Source organism: Clinocottus analis, unplaced genomic scaffold (genome assembly GCF_023055335.1).
Source record: "Clinocottus analis isolate CAN_PGR_092001 unplaced genomic scaffold, fCliAna1.0.p SCAF_17, whole genome shotgun sequence".
NCBI lineage: Eukaryota > Metazoa > Chordata > Actinopteri > Perciformes > Cottidae > Clinocottus > Clinocottus analis.
The window spans coordinates 48,618-61,403 of NW_027175898.1; positions in this window are offsets into that span (position 1 = coordinate 48,618).

Sequence of the window (12,786 nt, forward strand, 5' to 3'; positions counted from 1 at the left end):
GCGTACGGTACGTTGGGCCGCTTGAGGACGAGCAAAGTTGCAGTGAGTAGCTCTAGAAGGATAGGGGACGCTTCACTGTTGAGCCTGAGCACCCTGATCGTAAGCATGTTAAGATCGGCGTCCGAAAGCACGCCAAACGTCCGCGAAAACCAAGGACACCACCTTAGAATGATGTACGAACCGAGATCGTCCTGTGCACAGGCCCGAGGTGGTACGAGACTCGGGTCCGGTTCGCTCCTCCAACTGCGACCGTCCATCAACAGCTGCACTCGGTTAGGTTTCTTGTCGTACTCTTCGGTAAGTTCCGTGAGAGACCTGGACGGCGTGAAGCATATCAACTCCTCCAACGTTAGCTCGTGCCACGCAGCGGCCCAGCTCATCGCCTTGCTTTGTGTGTGACTCTAAACATTGCGTAGGTTCAAACCAACCTGTCTTACGTGCACATAAAGAGGTGCATACTGTACCACTAACCATATCACCCCACTCCACGTGTAGCCCTGAAACCATATCACCCCACTCCACGTGTAGCCCTGACAAACCTAGATTGTCAGTGTCGTCATGAATCCATCCGAGAGCTCAGAGGCAGCAGTGGCAGCAGAGACTTCTCCACCTTTGGCCAACCGAGGTTTCTGGACAACCTTTGAACTGCGAGCTGAAGAATGTGGCTTATCGTCGTCAGAGATCATTCAGAGGCGATACCTTGAGCGTCATGAAAAACAAAGAAAGAAGTGTGATCAGACACTTGACACGGTGGACAGCAAGCACTCTGCCGAACCGATGGAGATCCCTTGACCTGCCTCACATTCACTCCCAAGAACGGCGGTGCGTCCTCCGTGGGAGGCGTGGGGCGAGTGTGTTGGGGGGAGATCAAGGTCGGAGAGAGACAGCTTTGTCGGAGAAAAGGCGTTTGGCCGGACAGGAACTGTCAGTTTGGGGATTGGGGAGGGAGTATTTAAAGAGGTGCCTGTGAGCCAGAAAGTCACTCTGACACCTGGACCCCGAAGCAGTAACATGGCTCAGAACAAAAACAGACTGTCTCGTAAAAGAGGAAGACGTCACATCGAACCTCCAGAAGAGGAACTACAAGACCGAGAGACACCCGGCGAAGTTATCGACCTGACTGAATTCTCCGGCCCCGATTGGACTGATTCTGATTTTGATTCTGATGAAACTACGATCTCATCTGAACCCGATGATCAAAAGATGACAATACTCAAAGAGAAACCCGTCTGCGTTGTTAAACCCAACAACAGCAGACGGACCGATCAAGCTGAGACCTGAGTGGATTCTGAACAAGTGCCACGTGTGCAGACACCGACTTCGGCAAGTGATTCTGATGACTTTGACGGGAGACTTTGAATGGGAGCGGAGGGTCCCCCTCTCTCCCTCCTCTCCCCCACCACAAAAGAAAAAACAAAAAACTAACCAAACGAGGTTTCTGGACAATCTTTCAATCTTTGAACTGCGAGCTGGCAAATCTGACTCGTCATCGTCAGAGATCTTTCAGAGCCGATACATTGAGCATCGGGGGACATCCAAGAGAGAAGTGCAATCGTGCGTCAGACAAGGTCGAGGACACCCCTTGAGTTGCTTTCCCGTTCGCAAGAAATAGCCTGTGTGATATACCGATAAAGGCTTCCTTTTGCACGTTCACCCCTGTTGAATATGTTGGATAAATACCCTCTGGAAGTATGTAGAGCAACATCCTAGATTGCTCCCTCAATCACCGTCTTAGTTGTTATGACTTTGTTTCCTGTGAGCGTCTATGTCTTTCTTCTATGCCTGTCGATGTAACACACGTGTGTGTGTGTGTGTGTGTGTGTGTGTGTGTGTGTGTGTGCACGAACAAATAAAGAAACCTGAACAGAAGTACGTTGTTCTCCGTGTCGTGTATTCAGATAGCTGTGAATTTCAACCCGAGGGACCGAGTGAAGACTGTTACGAAATGCAAACTAGCTCAGGGTTCACACTTTTAGAGATCCCGGTAAACACTTTCCTCACCCTCTACAGACAATTACCAAAGGCATGTCCCCCCAGTGCATCAGTGGACAAATCACAGACCATGTCAGAAATGTCGGGGTAATTTCCTTTATTATAAAAACAAAGTGTATTGGTACACACACACGCACACACACACACACAATGTCCATTCCCGAGTGCGAGTCTGAACAGAGGCCGGTGTCGTACGCTCGTCAAGACGAATAGTTCATCTCCACCCTCTTGCGATAAGCCACAAGTCTCTCGTTGTAAAAGTCGACAGGGCCGATCCACTCAGCAAAGTTGCAGTTTGTCATCTGTAGATTTTCTCTTTTCACCACTCGAGAGAGCACAACGTACACCGAGGGCTTTATGGGTGACATGGAGAAATGTCTCGGCGGGTGGTATAGCACTTGTCCTTGCACAGTGCAGCCCTGGCAGTCGTACGTGTTCATGGCCAACAGACAGACCAGCGGGTGCGTGGTCACGGTCCAGTTCAAGTAGTTCCACTTGGACGGAGCGACCTTGTACAGCGTTCCGGTCCGAGCCCCCTTCACGTAGAATACGTTGAACCGGCTCTCTCGCTGGAAGCAAATGTCTTGCACTACGCCTTCCGTGTCTGCGATGGCGGGGAGCTGCTGTCGCTTCTCCCTTCGCGTGCCCAGCAAGGCAGGCGAGGACCACGGTGTCTTGTTGTTCACAACCTGTATGCCGTTGATGTCGGCGTGCCTGATCATTCGCACCCTGCAACCTACCCACAGCTTGTCCACCTTCAAATAGTCCCTTTCCGTGGTGCGGATCCCTTTGCGGTACGGGGGCACCGAAAAGAGCTTGGGCAGCATCTGAGCCGCCTGCTTCAGCACTTCGTACCAGGCCTTCGGTCCGGAGGACGACGCTCTGTTCTGAGTCACGCTGAGAAACCGTTCCCCCACGCGTACCTTCTCGTCCGTCACCTTGTTCATGTACGCCGAGGTGTATGCAATCTGCTGTTTGTCTTGGTGGAAGATTCGCAGCTTCTCGGGTTCGCAGCCGGGGTCCATGACGTCCGACTCGCGAACAGACACCTGGCTCTCGAAGATCCGCAGAGACTCTTCCGTGACCGTGTTGAACTGAAGGTACGTCAGGGCCTCCGCGTAACCCGGGTCCTCGAACTGTCGCCTGTTGACAAAGAGCGCAGTCGACGAAGAGAGGAGCCCCTCGAAGCGCTCGGATCCCCAAATGCGCTGATTAGATCCCACGGGCTGCAATTGCGACACGCTGCCCGAGAAGACTACCAAAGGACCCTTGCCGGGTCCGTAGAAGAGAGCCAGGCAGCACAACATCCTCTCGAGCAGTCCGACGTTCATCAGACCGTACTCGTCTACGATCAGCACATTCGCACCCAGGAATGGCGGCGCATTCTCCATGGGGGCCATTTCCGCGGGTCTCTGAGGCACCTTCAGCTGCTCGAATATTCTACTGCACAACGCACAAGACTCCGGCCTCAGCTTTCGACACGAGTGCTGCGCGTTCGCCCGGCTCCGCGGCAGGGGTAGGTCGGACCGGTGCAGCGCATTGAAACGAGAAATCTCGGTCAAGTATGCCTTGCTGTACCGCAGCGTAAAGTCCTCGAGTGAAAGCCTGTCGTCCAACAGTTCCTTTTTGAACCCCATCATTTTGTGAAATGTGTAGACTCGGTCCAGCGAGCAGGATTCCATCAGAGTGCCGGCTGCCTTGTTGGTCATGGCACTCACAACGACGCTGATGTTCATGCTGCGCAGCTTTCTCTCCAGCAGAGATATAGCGTACGATTTGCCGCAGCCGGCGTCCCCGCTCAGCAGAGCCAGTTTCGTACTCTCGCCTCGGAACATGTGCAGTTTTACAATTGTCCTGACCCATTGTTCCTGGCAGTATCTAGACATTGCCAACATTGCTTTGGTTCTCAGATCCCCTTCTTTCTCTGCCTTCTCCTCGTCTTCCTCCTCCACTTCGACACACCGTCTCTTGCTTCCAGACTCGCCTCGCGGTAGCCACTCCCTACATCGCTCGGTGGACCCGTTCATGATCGCGTATGTTGCCCGTCTCCCCCCTCCCCCGCTCCCCGTCCTTGCCCCACCGCTACTCTTCTCCTTGTGCAGTGAGTGCTGCACAGGAGAGCTATAGATTATTTGAATGAGGTGAATCGAACAGCACCCGCTTTTCAAGAGGCCCGGACATTTCAAGCGGTGTCACCGTCCTAAAGCGGAGGTGTTCCCGTCCAATCTGGACGTCCTGCGAGGACACCTCCCCTTTACCCTGACCCCGAAGACCTCGTCGTTTCATGAACGCAGAGAGGGACTGCTCCAAACGAAGCGGGTCGTCCCAAGACACTCTGTCTACCTCGGCGCTTGCCGGCGCGCTGCTTATGTGCGGGGGAGCGTCGATTCCTTCCAGTACAGAGAGCAAGACTCTGTTCCTGACAGAATGTGAACCTTCTTGAGAGTCGCTCTGATTGACACCCAGGCCTGCGGTGAGAGGCACGTAAACCGCACCTTGTGCCTTCCGCACGCTCTGAGCTCTCTCGCGGACGCGCATGAAAACCTCCGCTGCCCTCGACACCGTGTCTCTGAACAGTGTCACGTACGCACTGTACATGTTCCTGCTCGTGTACAGCGCTGCGATCGTGACGCCTCCTTTTCCCGTGCTGTTTTGAACGTTCAGTAGCCCCACTAGCACTTCGATCAGAGGAGCGTGCGCTCCGTACTCAAACAACAGCCACGCAAAGTCCTCGGTGTCCACCCTGTCCGTAGACTTGTATCTGTTGCCGTGCACGTGGACTCTGCGGAACCCAAAGTGTCTGGCGTACCATTCTGGCTCCAGTTGAGAGAGCATGATGTTTATATTCTCTAACAGCACGCTGAACCCCATAGCCTGTCTGTCGCGCACCCTCATCTCAAACAGCTTCTGCAACACGCCGACCGGAGTGACAGACTGACCGGGTTTGAACATGTAATCCTCGGGCAGCGACACAGCGAGGTAATGTCTTCCTACCCAGTCCAAGTGAGGGTGTGAGTCTTCACTCTGCGTTCCAGCGATCGCTTCCCTACGCTCGGCCAGCGCGGGGGTCTGGCTCTCGGACAGCTTGACCCTCAAGGCTTCTTGCTCTTCGCAGGCTTCCCGGAGAGCCTCTCTTGTATCGCCCACCTCCTTTTTACACAACTCGAGTTCGTATAGCGTGTGCCTGTGGGCCTCGCTCGGGGCAATCCCGGCCGCTCCGTTAGCAAATTTCCCCACCACTTCTGCGTCTTCCTCTTCCCTGTGCAGGCATGCCGAACACGACGCGCAGCTCTCGCGGAGAGCCTCAAGTCTATGCTCGCGCTCCAGATCCAGTGCCCCTTTGAGTTCCAGGATTTCGCGCTTCAGGTTTGCTATCATCTTTTCGTGAGAACGGTCATCGCCCTGACCGGATGACTCTTCTCGGGTCCTCTTTCTACACAGAGATGAACCGCCGCTGCGTGTGTAAGGCATGGTTGTCCGGAAACCCTTACACTTTTTACGAAGGTGATATAACACCTGGAGGTGTTTCGCAAACACACACACACACACACACACACAGTTTAATGCTGCGTGGATAAAAACAACAACAAAAAAATACATGAACAGCACACGGTCTAACAAAGACATATATATATGTATATATATATATATATATATATATATGTATATATATACGAAAGTGAAACGTAGGCCCGCTTGGGGAGAAAGGTATGGTTGTCTATGAGGACACCGTAAGTTAAGTTATTCATTTTGTACTCTTCACGAGCGTAATGGACAACCGAGGCCTTAGACAAAAACACTCTCAGAGACAGTGAAACTAGTTTATAGAGTTTATTGAACATAACACACACACACACACACACACACACACACACACACACACACACACACACATTGTACAGATCACAAGTCCCTAGAAATGGTACGTGTGTAACCGGGCCCGAATACATAGAAAAAGCGGTCGCCTGTTTCAAGATTCCATTCGCGACCGCACAGGTTACATTTCATCGACGACGAGCAGCGAGTCCTCGCAGTCAAAGCTGACCACACCTTCACGCACAGAGAAACCGTACTCGGGACCGGGTTTTGGCCTCTTCAGGTTCCACAGTTCGCAGACGTATTTCATGGTCTTGCACATTAAGCCGCAAGTCGCCTCGGTCCAGTACTTAGAACGAGTCTTGGCTGGGACCTTTGTGAAACGGGCCAGTTTCATACCCATGTTGTAATAGTCGCAGTCTCGTTGAGGTGAAGCGCCACTCACGCCCCAGAGCAGACTCTTCAGGTCTTGGCACCACGAGGAAAAGAGCTCGCGGTTGGTCACGACTCCGGTCATCAATCTCTTGACCCCCAGTCCCGTCGGCACTACGTTGTAATCGGTCCCACACAGCGCCATGAAGAACAGCCTTTCCGTTCGCACCTTCCCGTCTCGGATCACATCTCCTTTGGCGTGCATGAAAAAGTGTCGCCCCGTCCGGCTCAACCTCAAAAACCGCCCGTGACTGCCCCTCGGCACCATCCCGTCCTTGTACGCCTTGCTCATTCGCTTGAGGCCGCTGAGGAACTTTTCGCGTTCTTTGTTCAGGTTTGCCTCACAATCCGCCCCGTCGTCGAGGTCGACCTCAGGCACCCGATCCTCCAGACACAACGCCTTTCTTTTCTCACCGGCAAACGGGGGCTTTTCCCACTCCGACACAGACGACGGACCGTCGTCGGACGCGGGGCACAATGTTTCGAAGATGTAGCGGACCGTGTCTTTCCCGGCAGAGTGCACAGCGAGCTCCAGTCCGTCCAACACGCTCCGGCTGTTGGAGTCTACAAACCTAGACAGAAACACTGCGTAGAGAGACCCCCTGATCCCGCCTCGGCACAGGTACCGAGCCACGGCTTCCTTAAAGTCGACCCTGCCGTGTACATCCAGAGTGTCCTCGAATGAGACGTGACGATCTCGAGTCGTCTGCAGCAGCTGTTCGTCTCGCTCGGCGGTGTCGCACAGCACTCGGAACCTATCCTCACTCGAAGCCAGCCCGCCGGGCGACAGCTCTGGGCGGCGGTTCCCGGGAGTGTCAAACAGCAGCTCCCCGAATGTAGACATGTGCATGTCCCGACCCTCGCGGTAGCTCTTGTTGTCTATCCGCAGAGTAATGCCCTCGCGACCGCAGGCCGTCAGCACTGCCACGAGGTCGGAGTCTCCGCTGCACACGGTCACACTGCCTTTCAGAACGTTTGCCAACTCAATCAGCAGCGTGTCGGCCTCCACACTCGCACACCGCAGGCACGCGTCCCCCAAGACGGACACTTGGCTAGTCTCGGGGTCTGCAAAGGTCGCCACGAAGACGCCGTCGACGCCCTCGGGTCTGTCTATCGACAAGCCGTCAGCGTAATCGGGATCCGCGTCAGACAGCTCCTCCTCTGGAGGTGGCAGATCTGCGAGCGTGTTCGCGAACAGAATGTCATCCCGGCACTCCAGGTACTCCAGGTACCGCCGGTGGAACGACACCGTGTTATCTGCCGAAGGCACCGCGAGGAGCGCGTCCTCGGAGGAGTCTCCGTTGGCTCCGGTCACGAGAAACAACTTGTTTTTCATACCCATGTCGGCCAACAGCTTCATCATCGTGTATTCTATGGCGCACAGATTACGCCTACAGAACTCTATGTGCGGTACAGGGGGTCGGTTTTGTCTGATCTCCCTCACGGCCGGCTTCTGAGCCTGAGCGCCATCCTTTACGAGCACTACACACCGGCTGCCTGCGTTCTCCGAGATGTAGCCACTAGCCAGCGTTCTGGCCATGTTCACTATGGACGACCGGTGGTCGTCCTCAATGTAGTCGCTTTCATGGACTTTGTGAATGACCGTGAGATGGTCTATCAGGGTCCAGTCCTGTCGCTGGTACGGTCTCTCGGTCAACTCGAACGGAGCCAGGTGCGGGTTTGCGAGCATCGCGTGGATGGCCTTGTGTTTCAACCCCATGTTGGTCCAAGTGTCGCCCGATCGACTCTGTCGAGTGGAGGTCTGTGGTCTGTGTGTGTGTGTGTGTGTGTGTGTGTGTGTGTGTGTGTGTGTGTGCAAAGGCTAGCGGAACCCCATCGTGTATATATAGCCCGTCGGAGTACTGTTTTGTTTTGTTGTTGCCGTTGTTGTTGTTGTTGTTGTTGGTAAGAGCGGTAAAGAGACTACGGTCGGTTGAACGAGCCCTGGGCGGATGAACGAGGCCTGGGCCGTGGGGGAACGTCGACGTTCGAATCCCCGGTCGTCGAGACCTCCGCAGTCGCCTCCTTGATCTTTAATTTCTCCCGGTTGAAAAGCATGTTCCTGTAACACAAGTCCCTAGAGTCTAACCTCGGTGCCGCTCTCCTCGACGTGGAGGCGGGCTGAGTTTCTACCCTCATGTTCACACACGCAGGGGCCAGACAGTTGAGCACCTGGGGACAGAAACACTTGAGCCACTGGAACTTGTTGCGTAGACTCTTTGATATTGTGGGCCTTAAACAACTCCGTATGGTGACCCGGTTGGTCCCCGGTCTGATTATCACCAGGTACGCCGAGGACCTCTCTGCCATGCTCGGGTACGTGAGCGAGAACATCAGCCATGTCAGCCACAGCTGCGTGTTGTATCGCCACAGGGTCGCCTGGTCCAGGATGTCGTTGTTCCTGGTCTTGAGCTCCAGCAACGCAATGTTATCCCTTACGGTGTCGTGGGCCACCAGGTCCACCTCGGTGAAGAAGCCCCATGTTTCGCGGATCGACTCGCAGCCTTGCGTACAGCCGTTGTGGTACGTGTAGTCACCGGGCTCGCTGAACCTATCTGGCGAGGGGACGGCGGCCACTCTGAGGCCCGCGCAAACGGGAGTCAAATGCAGCGCCGTGAGCTGCGTGAGAACGAGGCGGGACACGGGACCAACGTCACACATCTTCTTCTTTCTGTTGAACACACCCTTGCACTGCGCGTCTACCGCGGTGCCTATGCTGGTGGACAGGCGGCTCCTGTCCCACAGGCGTCTGCAAGCTTCCAGAGTCAACGCTTTGGACCTGAGCAGTTGCAGCAGCGCACCCCTGAACGCAGACCCCTTGGCCTCGGGCACGTTCAGGTTTCTCACGTACTCGGGCAACCAATCGAGCGAGCTGTCCGGGTTCGCGTTCAGGTCCTTGACGATCCTCGAGAACAAATCCATGCTTATCATATTGTGACCGGACGAGCGCTTCCTGCGGCACACGATAGAGCTTAGGGTTTTGGTGATGCCCTGAACCTTGTACCACCGATGGTCGGCCGTAGACCTTGCGCACAGCTCACCGCGTGAACAACGGAACTCGATCACGGGGTCCCGGAGCTTCATTGTATTAAATGTTCTCTGGTGGTAGGCTGCCGCGATAGCCGGAGCACTTGAAGTGGCGGGGGCGGGAGGGTGTGGAGGAGGATCGTTTGAGACAAGTCAGCTCCTGGTGTTACAACGTGAGGAAGTGAGGAAGGACGCCGCGCTGCTGAACCGGGGGGGGGGGGGACGAAGGGGAGGGATTGCCTTCGACAGACAGATAGACATGAACCGCAAGAAAATGACCCTGGGAGGCTTCGAGTCTCTGATACACAAGAGCAAGGATCTCTTTAACAACAGAATGTCAGCCGTCCCTAACGGCGTCGTGCTGAACGCGGCCCGTTTCAGGGGTAAGCTGGGAGCGGCCATCGCTGTCATCACCTCTCTCATCGTGGGCTTTCTGACCATCCCCAACAACATTCTGTATTTCATTGACAACAAGCGTAGGACTCGGACCACGGCAGCGTCGTCGCCTTCTTCCGAGGACAGACCCGAGTACGAGTACGCCTACATCCACGCGGGGATAGCCCTGATCATACTTGGGTGCCTGGCCATGGTCGTGAGCATAGTGCTCAGCTACTTTGCCGCCAAGAGCAAACGGAAAATGGACACGTCCGAGGGCCACTATAGGAATTACGAGTCGACCAAGAGCACCAGGACAGTCCTGGTGTGTCTCGTCATGATGAACACTGAGCTGTTCATGTCCGTGATCGCAGGCTGCATGGAGCTGCTGTACCGACCTCTGATCCGCGACGCGCAGAGGTTGCACAACGTGGAGTGCGCCATCGCCGTGTTCAACATTATAATCTACATCATGTACGTGGTGACCATGGTGCTGACTTCGACGGTCCTGAAGGGGAAATACGAAAGCATCCTAGTTGATATTCCGAGAGAGACGTCGGAGGTTGGGACCTCGCCCGCTCGTGATTATACGAGCAGAAGCATCAACCCTTACAATTCGCAATCCGGTTTCATGTAACCAGCTTCACGTCTCCACGGTCAGAGCCGAGGAACGTACCCGACGAACTACTATCCTGTAGGCTGTAGACAGCGTGGGCCTCAACGTCTTACATTGTACGCTTGTGATTGATGGTCGAGGAATCTAAATGTGTCTTTTGGGTTAGGGTGTTCCTGTCAGTTGCTGCATCTGAACACGAAAAGTGGTATGTCCTTTGGTAGCGTGCACCCGAGATCTCCTTTAGAAATTGTACACTTGTCCCCGTCTTTTATCTTTGAATCGTTGATACACCGGACGCGTCAGGGGAACCAGCTTCTTGAAATGGCATACTGTGTGCTCCTGTGTGTGTGTGTGTGTGTGTGTGTGTTGGGGGGTACAGAGGGGGGGGGGGGGGGGGGGATCCCCAACTTGTAAGTGTTCTCACTTGTTGCCGCAGCAATACATGTAATTTGTGCACGGCATTCGTATGTGAATAAAGAACAAGCAGGAAACTATGTCTCAGAGTCAGGTCTCTCTTTATTGACACACGTGCAACAGAATACAAGAAAGGTGAATATCAACCAAGGGACATAACATGCACAGGTTTGGGTTCATAGGAAGCGTATCGTCCGATACGCGGCTGCTGAGCTGTCACATCTTTGTCAGGACCAGCAGACGGGCGGGAGGGGGGGGGGGTAGGCAGCGGTACACAGGGTAAACACACACACAAACGTCACACTCTGCCTCTGTTTCTCAAAGAGTGACTTCTTGTAAGTCCATGTAAACAGATTCCTCTGCGGTAGTTAACGTGCTGTTCTTTTGTTGTTCACGATGCCAGGTGCCAATGCAAGCCTCAAAACGGTCGTACTGGCTTGCCGTTAATACTTTTATCAGGGTCATTTGGGCCGAGATCTTTTTGTTTACGGTACGCGTTATGCGACGTAGGAGCAATGGGACAACACACCAACCCAGGAAACCCAGTAGTATCAAAAATAAGGCTAAACCCTTCACGGTGGATTCGCTCACCCAGTCCCGAACGGAAGCATCGATTCCCACACCGGACTTGAACTCAGCGGACAGAGAGCGCAGCTGAGCAAGCGCTCCGGTAAAGGCGCCTACGGGTGCTGTGTCGTTAGGCACAAAGGTACAACATGTATCGGCAAACATGGCACAAACCCCTCTTTTTTCTGCCAACAACATATCCAACGCCATCCTGTTTTGCAATTGCGTCAAGGAAGTAACTTTCGTCTGATCTCCCGCAGCTTCAAATGCGTCTGGAGAGACGCTAATCAGCCGCTGTTGATTATAGTATATGTGATTTATCCACTTTGCGTTTTTGGACGTCTCCATTGACACACCGAAAAGGGGGTTCGTGGCTGGCCAAATTCCGGCAATCGCGGTTCTGGCCTTGAATTCATCAGAAACCCCCCTCGGCACCCCAATAGCATCTACGTGGACCTCGTCTTCAGGCAAGGAAGGTTTTGACCGCTTAAGCCTGTGCAAGAGTTTCTGACGAAGTTCTCCGTCCGTGTAATCGGACAGAATGTTAGTCGGTTGAACTAACATCACTCTGGTACACAGCCCCGTCCACTCTGCCGGAAGGTGACTGAGTACATCACCCCCACACTGCCAAAAGATATCTGCTATGTGTTTGTCCTGCTTCCAAAAGGCTCGTCCCAATGGTTTGATGTCTGTAGGCGCTCCATCTATAACATCCGCATGTGTTACAACTTGCGTCGTAACCAACCAAGTTGTGGAACACGTACCGGTAAAATTACCCAGACGTCTTGTACCTTCTGACTTGTAGAAACATTCATATTCTCTGGAGTAATCTACGAGCTTCGTTTGTGGAGGGTTCAACGTGGTGGTGGGAAGTTCGCTGAAATCAAATGGCCGACACATTACAGCCACCGTATTACGGTCGAAATCAGAGTTTGCGAGGAATTGGAGACACGATGCAGCACAAGTATCACAACCGGCTACGCACGAGGCGAAAGACAAAGGCGATGGGACTATCAACAAGAGTGGATTTGCAGTCATGCAGACTACGCAGGAGGATGATGTGTGTTGCCTAGCTGTGAGGTCAGCGTACAAATACCAGGCGTTACGAGACTTCACGGTTTCAGCATCCATCTGCATTTCCTGTGGTGACATTCCTGTGGCGTTGTTCGTTCCCGCAATGCGAAAGGATCGACGCGATCGTATCTTGGTCAGAAGTGTCCCGTTGTCATAGACTGGCGATGTCGCGTCGCTTAAACCGGGGGGCGTTTCGGCGTTCTCGGTCAGAAGTGTCCCGTTGTCATAGATTGGCGATGTGGCGTCGCTTAAACCGGGGGGCGTTTCGGCGTTCTCGGTCAGAAGTGTCCCGTTGTCATAGATTGGCGATGTGGCGTCGCTTAAACCGGGGGGCGTTTCGGCGTTCTTGGTCAGAAGTGTCCCGTTGTCATAGATTGGCGATGTCGCGTCGCTTAAACCGGGGGGCGTTTCGGCGATCTTGGTCAGAAGTGTCTCGTTGTCATAGATTGGCGATGTCGCGTCGCTTAAACCGG